Raw genomic sequence first — 19,403 nt, 5'->3', positions numbered from 1 at the left:
TTTAATAGACCTTTTTAAAGGGATATCAGATGAGCAGTACCAAAATATGAATTGGTATCTCTTTCGATTTCCAAATTAAAGTGAGTGAGTGAGTTGTTTTACGCAGCACTCAGCAATATTCCAGCTGAAGCGCGGCGGTCTGTAAATAATCGAGTCTGCACGAGACAATCCTGTGATCAACATCATGAGCATCGATCTACGCAAGTGGGATACGATGACGTGTGCCCTCTTACGACAAAAATGGGTTACTGAAGATCGATTCTAACCCGGATCTTCACGGGTTCCAAATTAAAACAATAATTCATCAAAGACATCTACCAGCAACAGAATACAGTTTATATAAACCAACAAGCAACAAGTTAACAACTCTTATACTAATAGCTAGGTTTACAAACCAATGCAAGTAACAGCAGAGTAATTACAATGGTAGTACACGATGTCGCAGGTGCATGACAATGGCGTCAGTATGTTTTCTTTGTATGTTGTTTAACGCCACACCGGGCGATATTCCAGCTGTATGGCGGCGGTCTGTAAATAATCACGTCTGGACCAGACAATCCAGCGATCAACATCATGAGCATCGACCTACGCAATTGGGAACAGATGACATGTGTCAACCGACTCAGCAAGCCTGACCACCCAATCCTGTTAGTCGCCTCTTACGACAAGCATGGATTGCTGAAGATCAATTGTAACCCGGATCTTCACAGAAATACACCAGCAGTGACAGGAACAACAGAGTCACCCACAGCAATATAACCTTGGAGGAACAGAGTCACCCACAGCAATATAACCTTGGAGGAACAGAGTCACCCACAGCAATATAACCTTGGAGGAACAGAGTCACCCACAGCAATATAACCTTGGAGGAACAGAGTCACCCACAGCAATATAACCTTGGAGGAACAGAGTCACCCACAGCAATATAACCTTGGAGGAACAGAGTCACCCATAGCAATATAACCTTGGAGGAAGAGAGTCACCCACAGCAATATAACCTTGGAGGAAGAGAGTCACCCACAGCAATATAACCTTGGAGGAACAGAGTCACCCACAGCAATATAACCTTGGAGGAACAGAGTCACCCATAGCAATATAACCTTGGAGGAAGAGAGTCACCCACAGCAATATAACCTTGGAGGAACAGAGTCACCCACAGCAATATAACCTTGGAGGAACAGAGTCACCCACAGCAATATAACCTTGGAGGAACAGAGTCACCCACAGCAATATAACCTTGGAGGAACAGAGTCACCCACAGCAATATGACCTTGGAGGAACAGAGTCACCCACAGCAATATGACCTTGGAGGAACAGAGTCACCCACAGCAATATAACCTTGGAGGAACAGAGTCACCCACAGCAATATAACCTTGGAGGAACAGAGTCACCCACAGCAATATAACCTTGGAGGAACAGGAGAGGAGGAAGAGAGTCACCCACAGCAATATAACCTTGGAGGAACAGAGTCACCCACAGCAATATAACCTTGGAGGAACAGAGTCACCCACAGCAATATAACCTTGGAGGAACAGAGTCACCCACAGCAAAATAACCTTGGAGGAACAGAGTCACCCACAGCAATATAACCTTGGAGGAACAGTGGGGGAACCTCCAGAATTGGCCTCGGCTGGATACCCGTGCAGTGTCATCTTCAAACAAAAGCTGGTAATCATGTAATACATGGTGAGAGAGGCATGAGCTTGCTTACTTAAATGAAGAAAATATCAAGCTAGATTTGTGATTTGTGATTTCCCTTCACACTCGACTCTGGAAGCAACCAAATATAGTAACTTCCACACCACTGCTTACGTTAGATAATATAATATTCCTGTCAACTAACTATTGTTAGCGCACAATGCTATGAGGTTCTGCTGATTCATACCAGTAGTGCTGCCACGTAACACTGTCAGTCTCCCACGTAACACTGTCAGTCTCCCACATGACTTTGTGACGAACGTTTACGTAAGACAAGGAATGACGTTTCGTAACAGATAATATGTTATTCTGGTACGTGCCATTCATAAGTCAAAATGACAACAGGACTTCTCTGGAATAATCCATCGATAACTGTTATTAACAACAAATGGCTTGAAGAGTTGTGTGGTGTGTAAGAATGTTTCATTAGACTGATCGCTAGTCATCATTCCATTATCTCCCAACAGACACACCGAGATGGTGTGAGTGAGATTCATTGCCCATCGCCCTGTCTGTAACAGGGGATATTAAATCTGATGACGATATCCACCACTGTTGATTGTAAACGATTAGTGTTATTCCCAGTAAACAAGTACATGTTTATATGTCACCCTCTATTCCTGCCCTCGGTAAGCAAGTACCTGTCTCGGTCTCCCCTACCCCAGTCTTCAATACACAAGTACCCGTCTATATATGTCCCCTCTACCCAAGCCCTCAAATAAACAAGTACCCGTCTACGTTCCCTCTATCCCAGCCCTCGAGTAAACAAGTATCCGTCTATGTCCCCTCTACCCCTACTCCCAATAAACACGTACCCGTCTATGTCCCTTCTACCCCAGTCCTTAATAAACAAGTACCCGTCTATGTCCCCTCTACCCCAGCCCTCAATAAACAAGTACCCGTCTATGTCCCCTCTACCCCAGCCCTCAATAAACAAGTACCCGTCTATGTCTCCTCTACCCCAGTCCTTAATAAACAAGTACCTCTATGTCCCCTCTACCCCAGCCCTCAAGTAAACAAGTATCCGTTTATGTCCCCTCTACCCCTACTCCCAATAAACACGTACCCGTCTATGTCCCCTCTACCCAAGTCCTCAATAAACAAGTACCAATCTATGTCCCGTCTACCCCAGTCCTTAATAAACAAGTACCAATCTATGTCCCCTCTACCCCAGTCCTCAATAAACAAGTACCAATCTATGTCCCGTCTACCCCAGTCCTTAATAAACAAGTACCCGTCTATGTCTCCTCTACCCCAGTCCTTAATAAACAAGTACCAATCTATGTCCCCTCTACCCCAGTCCTTAATAAACAAGCACCCGTCTATGTCTCCTCTACCCCAGCCCTCAATAAACAAGTACCCGTCTATGTCCCGTCTACCCCAGTCCTTAATAAACAGGTACCCGTCTATGTCCCCTCTACCCCAGTCCTTAATAAACAAGTACCCGTCTATATATGTCCCCTCTACCCCAGTCCTTAATAAACAAGTACCCCTCTATGTCCCGTCTACCCCAGCCCTCAATAAACAAGTACCAATCTATGTCCCTCTACCCCAGTCCTTAATAAACAAGTACCAATCTATGTCCCCTCTACCCCAGCCCTCAATAAACAAGTACCCGTCTATGTCCCCTCTACCCCAGTCCTTAATAAACAAGTACCAATCTATGTCCCCTCTACCCCAGTCCTCAATAAACAAGTACCAATCTATGTCCCCTCTACCCCAGTCCTTAATAAACAAGTTCCCGTCTATGTCTCCTCTACCCCAGCCCTCAATAAACAAGTACCAATCTATGTCCCCTCTACCCCAGCCCTCAATAAACAAGTACCCGTCTATGTCCCCTCTACCCCAGTCCTTAATAAACAAGTACCCGTCTATGTCCCCTCTACCCCAGTCCTTAATAAACAAGTACCCGTCTATGTCCCCTCTACCCCAGTCCTTAATAAACAAGTACCCCTCTATGTCCCCTCTACCCCAGTCCTTAATAAACAAGTACCCGTCAATGTCCCTCTACCCCAGCCCTCAATAAACAAGTACCCGTCTATGTCCCCTCTACCCCAGTCCTTAATAAACAAGTACCAATCTATGTCCCGTCTACCCCAGTACAATAATAAAAAAGTACCCGTCTATGTCCCCTCTACCCCAGTCCTTAATAAACAAGTACCCGTCTATGTCCCCTCTACCCCTGCCCTCAATAAACAAGTACCCGTCTATGTCCCGTCTACCCCAGCCCTCAATAAACAAGTACACATCTATGTCCCCTCTACCCCAGCCCTCAGTAACAAGTACCCGTCTATGTCCCCTCTACCGAGTCCTAAAAAATCAAATTCCTGTCTGTGTCCCCACCTCACCTACAGTCTGACTGACTACACATTTACATGCTCATTGTGTTCACCCACTCCCTATTTACCTGCACAAGGTGTTCAACCAGTACTCATTTGTCTGCTCATGGTGTTCACAAACTACGTATTTACCTGTTCATGGGGTTCAACCACTGTTCAGTTACCTGTTGGTGGTGTTCAACCACTAGTTATTTACCTGTTGATGGTGTTCACCAACTACACATTTACCTGCTCGTGGTGTTCACCCACTGCCCATTTACCTGCTTATGGTGTTCACTGACAACACATTTACCTGTTGATGGCATATACCCACTGCCCCCAACGAGTTTTACCCTCGTTATACCTACTGATCAAAGACTCCCCGTCACAGGTGTAACCACACGGTTATTGCCCGACATTACAGAGCGTGGTGCTTGCTCCATATGTAATCTCCATCAGCGCCTGGCTCACATCCTCATCCCTCAGCCGTCTATCATGTTTGCTGAAGCAGACTTGTTTCTTGCACCGACTCCTCAAGAGCGTTGACATCACAAGGCTGAGGAAGGCATTGAATGGCCGCTTCAGTCACCTACACCTCATGAGACTCGGTCTCATTTACGCCTTGCTCCCGCTGGGATATTGTCGTGTGACCTGTCCCGAATTGATACCCTTATCCAAGCCAGGATCCGCAGATCGTTAGTTTGAATCCCATGTTCGAAACAATTATTTGGTTTCTCGGTACCATTAAATGTGTTTGTTGGTTGAACCAAAGTCATGAAGGTCTGCAAATATGATTCACCTAACGCATTAATTCATCATCACTCGGGCGGAGGGTAGCCTAGTGGTTAAAGCGTTGGCTCGTCACGCCGAAGACCCGGGTTCGATTCCCCACATGGGCACAATGTGTGAAGCCCAATTCTGGTGTCCCCTGCCGTGATATTGCTGGAATATTGCTAAAAGCGGCGTAAAACTAAACTCAGTCAGACTCAGTCATCATCACTAAAATATGTTGACTGCGTTGACACAACACACTCACATGCCCTGATCATATTAATATTAATGCCATTGTGTCTGTCTATAGAGCTTATCATTTATGGAAGAAATATATCGGAGACACGGGAGATTCAGACTTCCCCGCTGGTTGTTTAAACAGACACAGCATGACATAACGGCAGGCTTCCCCTTCTGCGTGTGTGCGACCTTAAATCTGTCCACGCGCGAGGTCCAAACTACATCCGTCTTGTTGTCATGATTCAACGATTATAAGCTTCCGAACGCATCACCATCACATAACGTATTTATCTGCTAACTATGTTTGCATTTTGAAGTTGAATAGTAATAATAAAGGCAAGATGCTTTATGGATGCTATCTTGTTTATTACATTTGATGTGACTGTTCGATATATATTCTTATACCGCTGTCAGAGCAACATATGTAATAAAGAAGTTGTCTTCTACTTTGTCTTTACCAATTAAAATGCCTGTAGGACGCGAGTTCTCCTGCACTCACGTCCCGGGTTTTCTAGTGCAGAGGTGATTCACGAACCATAAGAGTGGTCACAGATAAGAATTAGGTGACAGTTCAGTGTTCTAAGAAATAGAGTAAAGATCAACCTTGAACGATTGCTTGTGCCAACTTGTCCGCTCATTAGCATCAGTTTATTGAGTCCAGGTTGGACTTTAACCCCGCGGTCAGTCTGACAGCATGATACAGTCCTGGCTATCAGCAGCCGCCTCCAGAACAATGGTGGCAGTGATGGCGTGGAGCTTGACCACACTGGGTCAGCGGTCGTACATCATCTCTTGATGGCCTGGTCGGATCAAACATCGATAGCGGGACATCAAAACATGGTGAAGTCATCGAGGCTTAAATGGAGTCGTGATTTGATTAGAGAACAAGTGATCTGAAATACATTTACATATCTATGATCTACAACATTGGGGGCAAGGTTGGCTGGTCACTCCGAACATTCCATTCTCAACGTGATACATTTTGTAGGGTGTATTATCGATGTCAGCAGCCGTGGATGATTATATTTTATATCTGAGAGCTCTAACTTTCTAATGTATTTCTTATGTAGGCTGCACTTTACATTCCCTAAACATCCATTGGGCAAGAAAGTACGATTTGGTTTCCTTGGCTTACGGTCCGGACGTTACAGCATTAGACGCACTAGTTTCAGTGATTACAATTGCTGCTTGATCGTTCGTTCATTTCTTTCTTTAAGGAATAGTTCAGCTATATGACGCTGTCTGTCAATTATAAAATTTGAGTCTGGATCAGCCAATCCACTGCTCATGATAACAATTAGACATCCACAAGTGTCCATGGCAATTATTTTGTTAAAATCATAATTTTTAGATTTTAAAATAACAAATCAAGTTATCTCTTTAAGAGACTGGCCTCTTTACATCTAGAGTTGCCCGTTTACACACAATGGCTACACATCCATGGACATATCATTCAGTACAACCTTAGATATCAGTCTACACAACTGGGATATCATGGCACCCGATCCCGACACTCGCCTCTATACATGAGTTGCTGAAGACCAATTCTAACCCGGATCTGTACAGGGCCAAAGCCTCCGTGGTGTAGTGGTTAGAGCGTCCGCCCGGAGTGCGAAAGGTCGCGGGTTCGATCCCCGCCGCGTCATACCAAAAGACGTTAAATTATGGTACTCGTTGATCCCTGCCTGGCGCTCGGCATTAATGGGTATAACAAGGACTGGTCGGCTCGGAGTCAGTATAATGTGTCTGAGTGGGGTATTCATGCTTCACTGCGGCATGGTATCTCAGTGAGCTGACACTATAAAACCAACTTAAGTCTGGGCTAGTGCAAGCAGCCACACATACACACGCATGCACGTCGTCATATGAGCGAAATAATCTTACGTACAGGGCCAAAGGGTGCAAGCATGCATATCGTAACAGGTTTTCTTCTACATCGAATGGATACTCCCTACAAGTGCCAGCATGGAACCACTCAGTTTGCATGACCTTTCAAACGAGCTAAGAATCTAGCGGCCTGGCCCCGATACAAGGGGAGACTATCAAGCTGTGATCTGCACTTGACAACACTTCTCGTTAATCAATTTGTAGACGATGTTCCTCATCAGTCAAGGTTGAAATTGGAGGCATGTTAGGACGTAGTCGGGAGTGCTGCACCAGACGCTGCTAATTACCAGGTCAGCGCTGTCACTGTCCCGACAGCCATGGCCAGTTGCCTTTGATTGTTAAGTCAAAATCTCATAATCTTCCGATTTCTAGTATTTATTTCCAAATACATCACACACGAAAAGGGTGGGGTGGTTGGGTTTAACGCCGATTGGAACAGCATTCAACTTATAGCACCTCATGACAACTTAATATTGTAGGTGAGCCCGAGGTGATGCTGGTCTCAGACGTTTAATACGTTGATGGATCCCCCGAGCACCGGATGAACCCAGAACATTATCAAGAAAGTTGTCAACCGCACCAAAGATGGCAGAGTTTTGGCAGGTCTAAGAGGCGCAACTGTGCACAACGACTTACGGTGCGTTCAGCTAGGCAACAACACCTTCACGTGTAAAGAGGTTAAAGCGTTCGCTCGTCACGCCGAACACCCTGGTTCGATTCCCCCGCCGTAATATTGCTAAAATATTGCTAAAAGCAGCATAAAACAACTCAATCACTCACGCACGTGTAAAGAAACATTAGAATGACACGGTGGGGTGAAAAACGCTACAGTCAGCAATATTCCAGCTGCAACATGGCGGTATGTAAATAATCGATTATCGATTATTAAACCCGTGATTGATATTATGAACAGCCTCCTGGATGACGAGCAATTAGCCAAGCCTGACCACCGATCCATTTTTGTCGCCTCGTACGACTCGACCTTGTAGATCTGGTTCAAGGTGAAGGCCAACGTAACACCACTCCATCCGTCTGTGTAATCATATTTGTCACTGCTTAGAGAAGTATTGTAATGGAGGGAAGGTGGGGCCGCCTAGTGGTTAAAGTGTTCGCTCGAGAGACCTGGGTTTGATTCCCCAAATGGGTACAATGTGTGAAGTCCATTTATGGTGTCCCCCGTCGTGATATTGCTGGAATATTGCTAAACGCGGCGTAAAATCATATTCACTCACTATTGAATGAAAAATCGGTTTCAATGAGTCTGGATGAGCGTAAATACAAATCGCACCATGGAAACTATGACCTCAGCTTGATCAAGGGGAAAAGATGCATTTCACAATTACCCTGAGTATACGTTAACGACATTCGCTTGGCATACGGAATATTAAATCCATCTTGATATCAGGTATACACTGAGATTGAAAGTTGATTTACTCCACAAACAACAACATTCTTGAAATGGCTGCCAGAAATAAAAGAAACAAGGGTGATGTATTTGATATCGGCATCACAGGCGATATAACATGTATCCAATTAGTGAGCATTATGACAGTTGACGTAAGCATGACGTCATATGGAATAACGTCATGAGTTAAGAAGGCATTATCGGATATACGTTTTCATTTATCCAGCAGTGTAATTTGATCAGTGTACCAGGACACGATGCAGCGATACCACACTGTGGCCAACAGGTGGCAGTGTTGAGTTCTGTTGACCTGGTATCAGCCGTGAGTTAATGCAACATTCTGTGTAACCAACAGTCGTTGTTTTTCAGATAGATGAAAACAACATTGTTTTCTGTGCTATGTTCGTGTTACAATCACTACAACACAATGGTTGTGGTTACGTATATGGTGGGTGGTTGACGGGATTGTCTCAACCAGCTGTATCACGTGTGGAGGCGTGTGTGTGCACGTGCTGCTGTTTACACGAGATTACCGGTATCAGTGGTTTGGCTTTCTTGCTATTTAAAGTCAGATCCTGCACCCGGGGTCAGTGCATTCAGTACTGAAAACTTGACATTTCTTGTAATATACGGCATGTTTGTTTGTTTTACAACATGTTTATTGAGAGAACGATATTCTTGTGATACGCTTTGAAACCTTGTTTGTTCGCACGCTGGGCCGGTTTGGAAACTCCGGGGCAGAATTGGTCTTCAGCAACCCATGCTTGTCGTAAGAGACGACTAACGGATCGGGCTTGCTGACTTGGTTGACACATGCCATCGCAGATCGATGTTCATGCTGTTGATCAGATAACAATAACAATCATAGTGTACATAAGTGTGTTGGAATTAATTCAAGATATCTTCAATTCAATTCAAGATATCTTGAAATAATTTATACACATCCACAAATGTATACATATATCTTTAACTCATTTAGAGATATTTTTAATTCAATTAGACATATCTTCAATTGTGGACGTTATTGATTTCTAAAAACATTAAAGATATCAATACTAAGTTTGAAGATATCTTCAAATCACTTATTGATATATATAATACAAATAAGAGGAAAGAACGGCAAAAATATCTCTATTCAAGATACATGTATATTTAATTCATTTCAAGATATTTCCAAATCAGTTCAAGATAACTATAAAATAATATATCAGTAATTTCTCAATTTATTATCTCTATCTGAGATATATTAATTCATTTCAAGATATCTTTGATTCAATTCAAGATATCAGCAATTCTCTTTTCAAGAGATATATTAGTACACCGACTCCGATCCTAGCCGACCACAATGCCATTTTACTGAGAAAGTGTAGTCCCAAATATAACATATGTAACAACCAGTGCTTGTGTTTACCATTGTTGCAAAGCGGCAGCCACGGTAACACAAAGTTTCACCATTTAAATGAGCTTCAATCAGCGACCTCCCGCTTCCCCGACTTCCACTCTTACCACAAGACCAAGGAGGCTGTACGCAAAAGGGGTCGATCGATGACATGGGTCTCTGGTAATGTTTGACGTTGAAGAGATGGCACTGTGTCTACACGACACGTATATATATAACCCTGTCCAAAGCAGACCGACCAGATGTCACGACCATGAGTTCCATTACAGACGTCGATTCCATACCTAGATACAATGTGTGAAGCCCGTGGTATTGCTGGATTACAGCTGACAGCGACATAAACCAAACGTTTATTTGTCACACAGTAGCTAGGACACTGAATACAGATGACATAAACAGACACATTCACCACCTACTCACTCACTCACTCACTCTCCAATTTTAGTTTATTTGTCATAAAGGAGCTCGGACACAGAATACAGATGACATAAACAGACACATTATTTCCACAGACTTATCGGTTTCCAGAGACTCGGTTATCAGCCACGTGCCCTGTGTCTCGTGCTGGTGGACACAATTCCAGGACTGGTGAGTGTATGGCGGCGGGGCATGGTGTTTGATTGGCGAGACTATATACCCAGCTCGACTGTGATGATCTGTTAATGCCGAGTCGGCCGTGGATCAATTGAAAGATGTCAAGTCACCAGAGAATCATCAGAGGGATCTTATCGTGAGGATTAGGACAACACCTAGCGTGACCACGGGCACGAGAGGCTATTTCTGGTGGAATCCAACTTCAGACCTAGCAGAGCGCTGCCAAACTGTGGAATATATATACTAACATGGGGAAATGAACAAAGGTTCCACTCGCTTATAACGTGCAACATATTTTTTTAATAATAAATTCATTTTCCCCATATAAAAAAACAACAACATTACACCATGGATCAGTTAGCTTAAGTGGGTGAGTGAGTGAGTTTAGTTTTACCCCGCACTAAACAATATTCCAGCTATAAGGCGGCGGTCTGTAAATAATCGAGTCTGGGCCAGACAATCCAGTGATCAACGGCATGAACATCCATGAACCGATGACACCCCCTAGGTTAAGAGATACTGGTCTTGGAGTATGTCCGATGCTGATTATCACGTGTTATCCTTGGCGGTTTCAGATGGTGGAAAGTAGTCGGTTTGTATATAATATTTACTTCTTTCAATCGAATATATTTCTGAAACTTTGTTTACCTTCCTCATGTTACTAAGCCACACAACTTACCAAAACACAACACAATCCCAGTGAATCGACATGAAGACCTCAACAAACCGAGTGTGTGAGTGACTTGCTGTGTTTCGTAATGAGAACGTCGTGAGTTTGCTTCAACACCCATGAAACCAACTAACCCATGATGGCGTGTCCTCCGGCATGAAAGGTGGGCGTTGGCTGTTAGGAGCAACCACACACCTACGGGTACTGTTCTACCCCAATCTCCCCTGGGGCGGTTGGGTAGTCTAGTGGTTAAAGCGTTCTCTCGTTACACCAAAGACCCGGGTTCGATTCCCAACGTGGGTACATTGTGTGAAGCCCATTCCTGGTGTCCCCGTCGTGATATTGCTGGAATATTGCTAAACGCGGCGTAAAAAACCATACTCATTCTCTCACTCACGAATCCCCTTCCATCAAAGAAAAGATGGGCGTCGGGTTGTTAGGAGCAAAACCTCCCACGGGTACTGTTCTACCCCGAATCTCCTCCCATCGAAGGAAAGGTGGACGTTAATTGTTCGGACCAAAAACTCCCACGGGTACTGACTGTACTATCCCGAATCCCCTCCCATCGGAGTAAGGTGAGCGTTGGCTTTAGCTTTTGGGACCAAAAACTCCAACGGGTACTGACTGTTATACCCGAATCTTCTCCCATCGAAGTAAAGGTGGGCGTTGGCTGTCGGGATAAATCATATCCACACCTACGACGTCTGATGGAAATTAAATACTGAAGACCGTGACATTTCCTTGTAACGTATTATATTGGAAAACGAGTATTTTGAACTTCATTTCCCAAATTACAAATGTTAATAATTCATTTGATTTATTGCTGTCACGGCGGTGTCGACACCCACGTCGTTTCCTATCCCCCGCCACAGTGGACTACGTGGGGTCCGGCGGTCAGCGTCACCCAGATAACTATCAGCAGGGGGTGGCTGTCGCAGTACGAGTCTCTGTCGCTCTCCGCTCAAGTACCAATATCCACATGCAGCAAGTCTTATTTCTGTCCACTAAACGCTGTCAACAGGCGATGGTTAAATGTCATGTCTCCAAAATAGCAAGTTTACGCAGGCCTTGATAAACCCGTCTGTCGAATGCCCACGATGAGATTAAACGAGTCTTCCGAGACGAGCTGGCTGAAGCGGGGTTCGGCAATATCCCGGTCTCACATCAGGACGTGTCTGTCTCGCTTAGGGATGGTTGGTCTGCAATCACACACTCTACCGTAATACCTCCATTGGGTTGGGGCCATTGCCACAAATATCTGCAAAAATTGCTGAAACGGTGTCAAGCAAAGTTCTCTCGCATGGAGGTTTTTGTCATGAGCCGGGACCTGCGCCTTTTCCCGTCACAGTTAAGAAGAAATAGGGTTCTGTCAGCTGCTGTTAAGCTATTATAGTCCTAAATCCATCATTCAGCTCAGGTTTCCCGTTTGTTTGTTATTAAACGCCACACTCAGCAATATTCCAGCTATATGGCGGCGATCTGTAAATAATTGAGTCTGAACCAGACAATCCAGTGATCAACAGCATGAACATCGATCTAAGCAGTTGGAATATGATGACGTGTGTCAACCAAGTCAGCGGTTGCTGAAGACACTTTCCAACCCGAAACTTCGGAGGGGCAGTTTTCTGTCGCCAATGCGTAACGTAGGTTAAAAGCAATATAATTTGAGTCAGAATCTATAGAGGTGCAGCACTTGTTAGTATTGCCCAGTGCAGTGATGTACATATATATGTTAATTGTGCTTGTCACGCCGAAGACCCGGGTTCGATTCTCCATATGGGTAAAATGTGTGAAACCCATTTCTGGTGTCCCCTGCCGTGATATTGCTGGAATATTGCTTAAAGCGGCGTAAAAATAAACTCACTCCCTAATTGTCAATAAATGATGAACGGGTGAGGGAATGCGCCAGGCTTCTAAGTCAGATTAATAACCTGAAGTGATTTAAGGCCATATAAATTTGGTTGATACGAGTCAAATTGTACATTACTGCATTGTCTGGTCCAGACTCGGAAATACTGTAGTGTTGTACAACAGACAAGGATCAGAAAAGCACACCTTGTATACACACATATACCCCATCGCTTGAGTGCGTCGATAGTCCCGCGGGAGCTTGTAAAGCAAACTGACATGAAGGTAGATATCATCACTGACGGGTCGTTTATATAACGTTAAGGCCCGTCAGTTACAATATATACCTCCATGCTAGTTTTTTTCTCGTTACAAGCCCCTGTGAATAGTGCGACAATCACAAGTCGAATTACACCTACGTCTGACGCTGAGTCAGAAAAGGGTGGGCGGGTTGATGTGGGCGCCATCAACTGCATATTAAAACGGTGTTCTCCCCGTCGTACTTAAAATGTCAAAACGTTATTTACTCCATTCTAAGATCTGTCTCAGACATTGACTTAATACTGACAGACTCGTATCGTATTATGCAGTATGAAGAACACATTATTCTCCTGGATACCCAACTTTAAATCACCTGAATAAAAAAACAAGCTTGGTTATATCGTGGTGTGTTATTCATCGGTAACTGCAGATCTTCCACTGAAACAACAAGCTTACTGCGCTGAAACCTCATGCAAATAATCTTAGTTAAGTGTTAAACAGACCTCTAGGCCAGCGTTAACCGTGGCCGCAGTAGCAGCCATTTTGCAAAATGCTTGTATCACAATGAAATGATTTTGGTAAATGGTTTTCAGAAAAACTTGTAACTACGATCATTGGCATATCCAGATACGCCCGTTTCTCTCCAGATCTCCACAGAAAGTGAAGTCCTAACATGACATTTTGTATGAATGAACATGACATTTTGTATGAATGATCCCAGCTGAAAGGTCAAAGAGTCCCCACTGAACTATACACAGGTACAGAGGCAGATAGATCCAGAAACTATGGACCGGCCAGATTTTCAAATGTACTGAAATGGTGCATTGGTGTGCCTAAACGTGTGATTTTGTATGTATTCTCCCTTTCTTGGCCGTATTTTGAGCTTCGACGTTGATTCTACCTCAGCAGCAGAGTGAAGGTTCTGTGCCGGATATCCAGAACCGACATCAGAAACGCCTGTACCAGATGTCATCACGGTATTTGCACACGCAGGCCATCAGGGGAAAGTTGACCATTGCACATGCAATGGCATGGTTGCCATGGGTATCTTAACTTCAAGAAGAAAAGGTTCAAGCAACATTTGGGGATACTGTCTGTTGAATGGTCCCGGGACGGTTTCATAACCTGTTGATCTAGGAAACCATAGTGAAACAGGCTTAAAGAACCACTAAACTTTGTTTTTTGTTACTCTTTTAACCATTACATATGAAAGATTTGTGGTTAGTCTTATGCGGAACACCAAATTTATTCTTTAAAAACTTGTGGTTAATTAATACCGAGCGATTAAAAGTGGCCAAAAAGTCGCCTGCTTCCCTCTCGCCCGCCAACGAAACCACAGACAGGTTACGTAACTCTGTCGCCAGAGCACTACAGTGACGTCATATGAGGAACGATTTTCAGTTAGTTGTATAGAAAATGTGTAGCACGCTCATCATTTTGATGATTTTCGACATCAACGACGACATGCCGAATCGTTGCTTTGTCGTCAATTGCTCCTAGGGGTCGGGCGATGGTGTCCCCATGCACAGATTTCCACAGGACCCCGCAGTTCATGCTAAATGGGTTATGTTTGTGAGTGCGAAGCGAGCGTTGTGAAAGCCTGAAACGATATCTTACTTGTGTTCAGATCGCTTCACGGAAGTTAAAGAATCAAAACTACTTACTAGTTGTAGTAAAATATGCATATGATTGATGACCATAAAGATTTTCTATGACACAACTTGTAACATAACGATTTCTTCCTCGGAAGTGAGGTTGTGGTCGAAGTAACAATCATATTGTAAGTAGTATCATATTGACACCCACCTCGCTGCCACGAGAGAAATTGTTATGATATACGCTATGTCATGCAAAATCCTATTGGCCATCAATAAAATACATATTTTACTACCAGTAGAAAGTAGTTTTGATTTTGTAACTCGGTGAAAACAAACCTAAATACCATTTATCCTCAGACTGGCGGATGTTCCCGACAGGGCGCCGCCATTTTTAAAAATAAAAAAATCTGTTAGAATTAATGAGATTATAGTTTGTTTTCATCAAGTTAGAAAATCAAGACTACTTTCTACTCGTTGTTAAATATGTATTGGAATCATAACCAAACGGATTTTGCATGACACAACTTATAACATAACGATTTCTTCCACGGAAGCGAGGTGGGGGTCGAAGTCACAATACTGCGCGATAAATTTCTTGCTACATTCCCATTAGGTTAATGTCCACTCACCAGTATGTAGATACTAGTCAATGTGCGTCTTTATATTTGGTCTTATAATCCTAATTAGTTTATCATCACACTTGTATGCATTTTGAAACTAAATAAAAAGCAGACGATCTGCTGATACTTAAAGTGAATTTATAACAAAACTGTAATATCTAGACATTTTATAGTTTGCCAATGTGAATCATAATTCGCACACACACCCTAGTGCATGGTGTCTGTCTCATTACACTTCACGGCGAAAACAATGATTCTGTTGAATGCTACGACAAATGAATAGAAACAAAATGCAAATATTAAAATTAAAACAGATTAAAGTTATAGGAACAATATCAGGCCATTACCTTGTTCGAGGAATGTATCCATCAATATCCACAAAACTGTTCCAAATGATGTGTCTTTTAACAGTTTAATATACGAAAAAGTGATAAATCTTTTCAGGTATTGGTGTATAGTCTCATTGGTCACCCAAGATAGCACACCTGGCAACTAATTGCATAATGTCCGCCTTTCTTTAAAAACAGTAATTTAGTTAGCCAATAATGGGCAATCAATCAATGTATTGCCGGTTAATCCTTTGAAAGAAGGACGTTGTTTTTACGCAGACACACCGACACGACAGAGTGTATTCAGTATAGATTAGTAAATCTACATACATAAACACTACCTTTTGACAATTCCGCTGTGTAAGATAAAAGTAATTAATCAATCAGCGTGTTATCGGTTAATCCTTTGATCGATGTTTATAATGTTGAATATTTACTCCAGACACAAGAAATGCCAAATGGGAACCTTTGTCGGTAATCTAAGTGTGTTACCACTAATTATACCTGTTATAAATTCATTAACTGACCATCAAGTGAATGATGACAAATAACATGTGTAGGTTTATACCACCTAACACGGGTTACAACGAGGAGTATTAATTGCTGTATTGCATGTGAAAACTTATGGGCCGACACTGTTTTGAGAATACAAACAGATTTTTACATGACATGATTAAATATCGAGGTAAAACAACACAGAAATGGGATCAATTTGGATCAGTCATTATACAAATAAGGCCTAACGACACCAATCGATTTTGACAGAATCGTCTATGAAAACAAGTTGTAACTCGGAAACTAGGCAAAGCAGGAGACAAAATTAAATGACAGTAGATTGTGAGAACATATAGCTTTCATTTTCCACAACAGTTGTCACGATTTCAGGTTTATACAAGCCTGTAAACACGATAATTTACCTCCTAAAATGTAGATGAATTCTGCATCGGCTCTCAAAGCTATTCCTCATATGACGTCACAGAGGCGCTCCGCTCTGATTGGTTGAAATTTCGTTCGCGGGTGAGAATTGTGCACTGTTGTCTAAAAGGTCGATTTAAGTCAATTAAAGGTCGAAATGAGTAGTTTTAATGACGGGGTTTCATTTATAACGATGCCAGTTAGTGATTTATGTATTTGTACCCCCCTAGGGTTTATGTGACCTTTAAGAAGGCTGCAGCACTTCAGCCATATTTGACAGTGGACTGGAGTACTACCCACACTGACCTTTGCACGAGGGACCTTTGCCTTTTCAGTTTTCAATACGGTTTGACTCGGTACAGAGTACTCTGTAAAGATGACAGTGAATTTTATGTCCCTTATTTGTTTCAAGGCATCACTATTTCCACTCACGACCTTGCCCTAAGATGCAGCACAGGTTTTATTATTTCTTTATCCTCATTCTCTTAATATTTCTTAAAATCACAATACACTCCATGGCAAGGAGCACAAAATGTCTTGAAGGATCTTTTCTTTAGTTAAATGTCAACCGGTCAGGAGGGTGAGACAGATTTAAAGCTTTTAACATCAGTGTGTATAATAGTATTGATAGAGTTTGTAGGACCCCTTTACCATTCCTCACTGTTGAATGACCTGTGTTACTGACCAGATCCCAATGGTCCAACCAAAACCGTCATGGTGAAAAGCAAGCACTTGAACCCCCGCCTATCACTTGACAAGCTAATATATTCAGAAAGAGGTGGACTGTTTCTTGGTCAAGAAATATCTTCTCACTCTTTAAGCGTCTCTTTTCTCAGATTATGCAAGTGGCTTTAATACAGCCGAAAGCAGTATGACACATCACGTGTTTCAGTTTTACGTAAGAGGAAGGTCCCCAGTGATCCTGGTCTCGCATTGGCTTTCCATGATAACCAGAAGCAAGGGTATGGCGATAACAAACCAAGAAACCGGGATTCGAACCAACAATAATAATAGGTTTCAGACAACTCTGCACAAGTTTGTGCAGTATTTCAGAATTGATAGTTAATCTATCATGACCATTAACAAAGATACCATGAGTGTCCCATTTCATGTCATGTACGAACAAGTCAGTTCATGCTTGGCGATTTTATTAACAAATGTATCAATGATGTTTTGTTTTCTAAAAAATACATACACAATATACATGTGGATACTGAGTTGGCCTGGCAGGGGTTAAAACAGACATCATTTGCTGCTGTACAACATACACCAAATAAAAGCAAAACATGTACAAATTAAAAGGATCCTTGCTTCCCGCAAATCTGCTTGTTCACTCAGAACAATGTATACAAGTGTGCCCAGTACACAACACAACTCAGTTTTCAAACAGGACTAACTGTTTGCTGTTCCAATTTACGACATCCACAAAAATCTAAAGTTCTGACTGAAACAATTGAATGGTATGCCATTTTAGGATGCTATCACTCAGTCAGTTTCAATCAGAACTAAACATTCCTGATGGTAACTCAGCAACATTCTTTCAACAATGAACATAAAACATATATTGGATAACTTAAAATCTCTAGAACTGCCACATCCACTTCGCAACAGATCAACAAGCCGTGACTACTGTTTACTACATTACTAATTCAGGACTGACATAAGGATATACAAGGTTTTGTTAGAATGGCTACACGACCTCCCTATTGTGTCATCATGGCTTCACAGTAGCAGTGCCTCCTTTGACAGGCCAGACTGCACTGTGGGCTCATTACTTCCTTCCTAACTGGTAAGCTTAAGAGCGTGGGTGCGATTTTGGCAATGTTCCATCAATCCCACATTTCTACCACCCTACTATTCTTACCAATGCAGTTTATTCATATAGTCCAACGATTATTGAACCAAGTTTGTGTTGCACCTGACGTTATGGAATCGTTACATAAATCTACAAATCTGAGCTAATCACAAAAAATAAATGGAATAAACCCCGAACTTGAAGTTTTGAATGTAGTGTCCAGGTACCGTAGATAGTGTGAACATGGTGTTCGGGAAGTGTCTCAGTTGTGTCAGCAAATTGTTCTCATGGTGTCAAAAGTGTTGTGTAAGTGTCATTATTGCGTCTGTTCTTAGTGAAGTGTTGGCATGTTGTCAGTGTCACCAAGATGTCTTGGCTGTGTCCATGAAGTGTCACCATGGTGTTACGGATGATCTCCACTCAACCCCTGCTGTCTTCAGTAGTATTACAGCTTCTCCCCAGTTACAATGAGGCAGCTCCACTGTGCCACAGGACCGTGTTGCAGCATGGGTAGCTGTACAGTCACATGGAGACATGGTCGCATGGTCAGCAGTGTAGACATATTCCTCCAATGGTCAGACTTACTTTAGATCATGCAGTATACAAGTGACATTCAATGGACAATGAACATGTTCATACAAATAGTGTTAGCTTTGTGTCAAATAACCACTGTTTCCACCACTCAACATTGCTATGGCAAGGCAATGCTCAACACTGCTTACAATGAGGCAATGCTCAACACTGCTTACAATGAGGCAATGCTAAACACTGCTTACAATGAGGCAATGCTAAACACTGCTTACAATGAGGCAATGCTCAACACTGCTTCCAATGAGGCAATGCTAAACACTGCTTACAATGAGGCCATGCTAAACACTGCTTACAATGAGGCAATGCTCAACACTGCTTACAATGAGGCAATGCTAAACACTGCTTACAATGAGGCAATGCTAAACACTGCTTACAATGAGGCAATGCTAAACACTGCTTACAATGAGGTAATGCTAAACACTGCTTACAGTGGGGCAATGCTAAACACTGCTTACAATGAGGCA

At 42.8% G+C, this 19,403-nt stretch overlaps 1 long non-coding RNA gene across 1 annotated transcript; it reads left to right on the top strand.

The window, feature by feature from the left end:
• Window positions 1-1,798: 1,798 nt before the first annotated feature.
• LOC124268423 lies at window positions 1,799-19,135 on the top strand. The gene is made up of 3 exons (XR_006896277.1): window positions 1,799-1,812; window positions 4,441-4,446; window positions 19,050-19,135. It is a non-coding gene; the product is annotated as an uncharacterized LOC124268423 (long non-coding RNA).
• Window positions 19,136-19,403: the final 268 nt, after the last annotated feature.

The sequence above is a fragment of the Haliotis rubra genome, unplaced genomic scaffold, assembly GCF_003918875.1.
Source record: "Haliotis rubra isolate DU_JTF1 unplaced genomic scaffold, ASM391887v1 Scf138, whole genome shotgun sequence".
NCBI classification, from domain to species: domain Eukaryota; kingdom Metazoa; phylum Mollusca; class Gastropoda; order Lepetellida; family Haliotidae; genus Haliotis; species Haliotis rubra.
The sequence above is the reverse complement of the archived record's forward strand: the minus strand, read 5'-3'. Positions and strand labels throughout refer to the sequence as shown.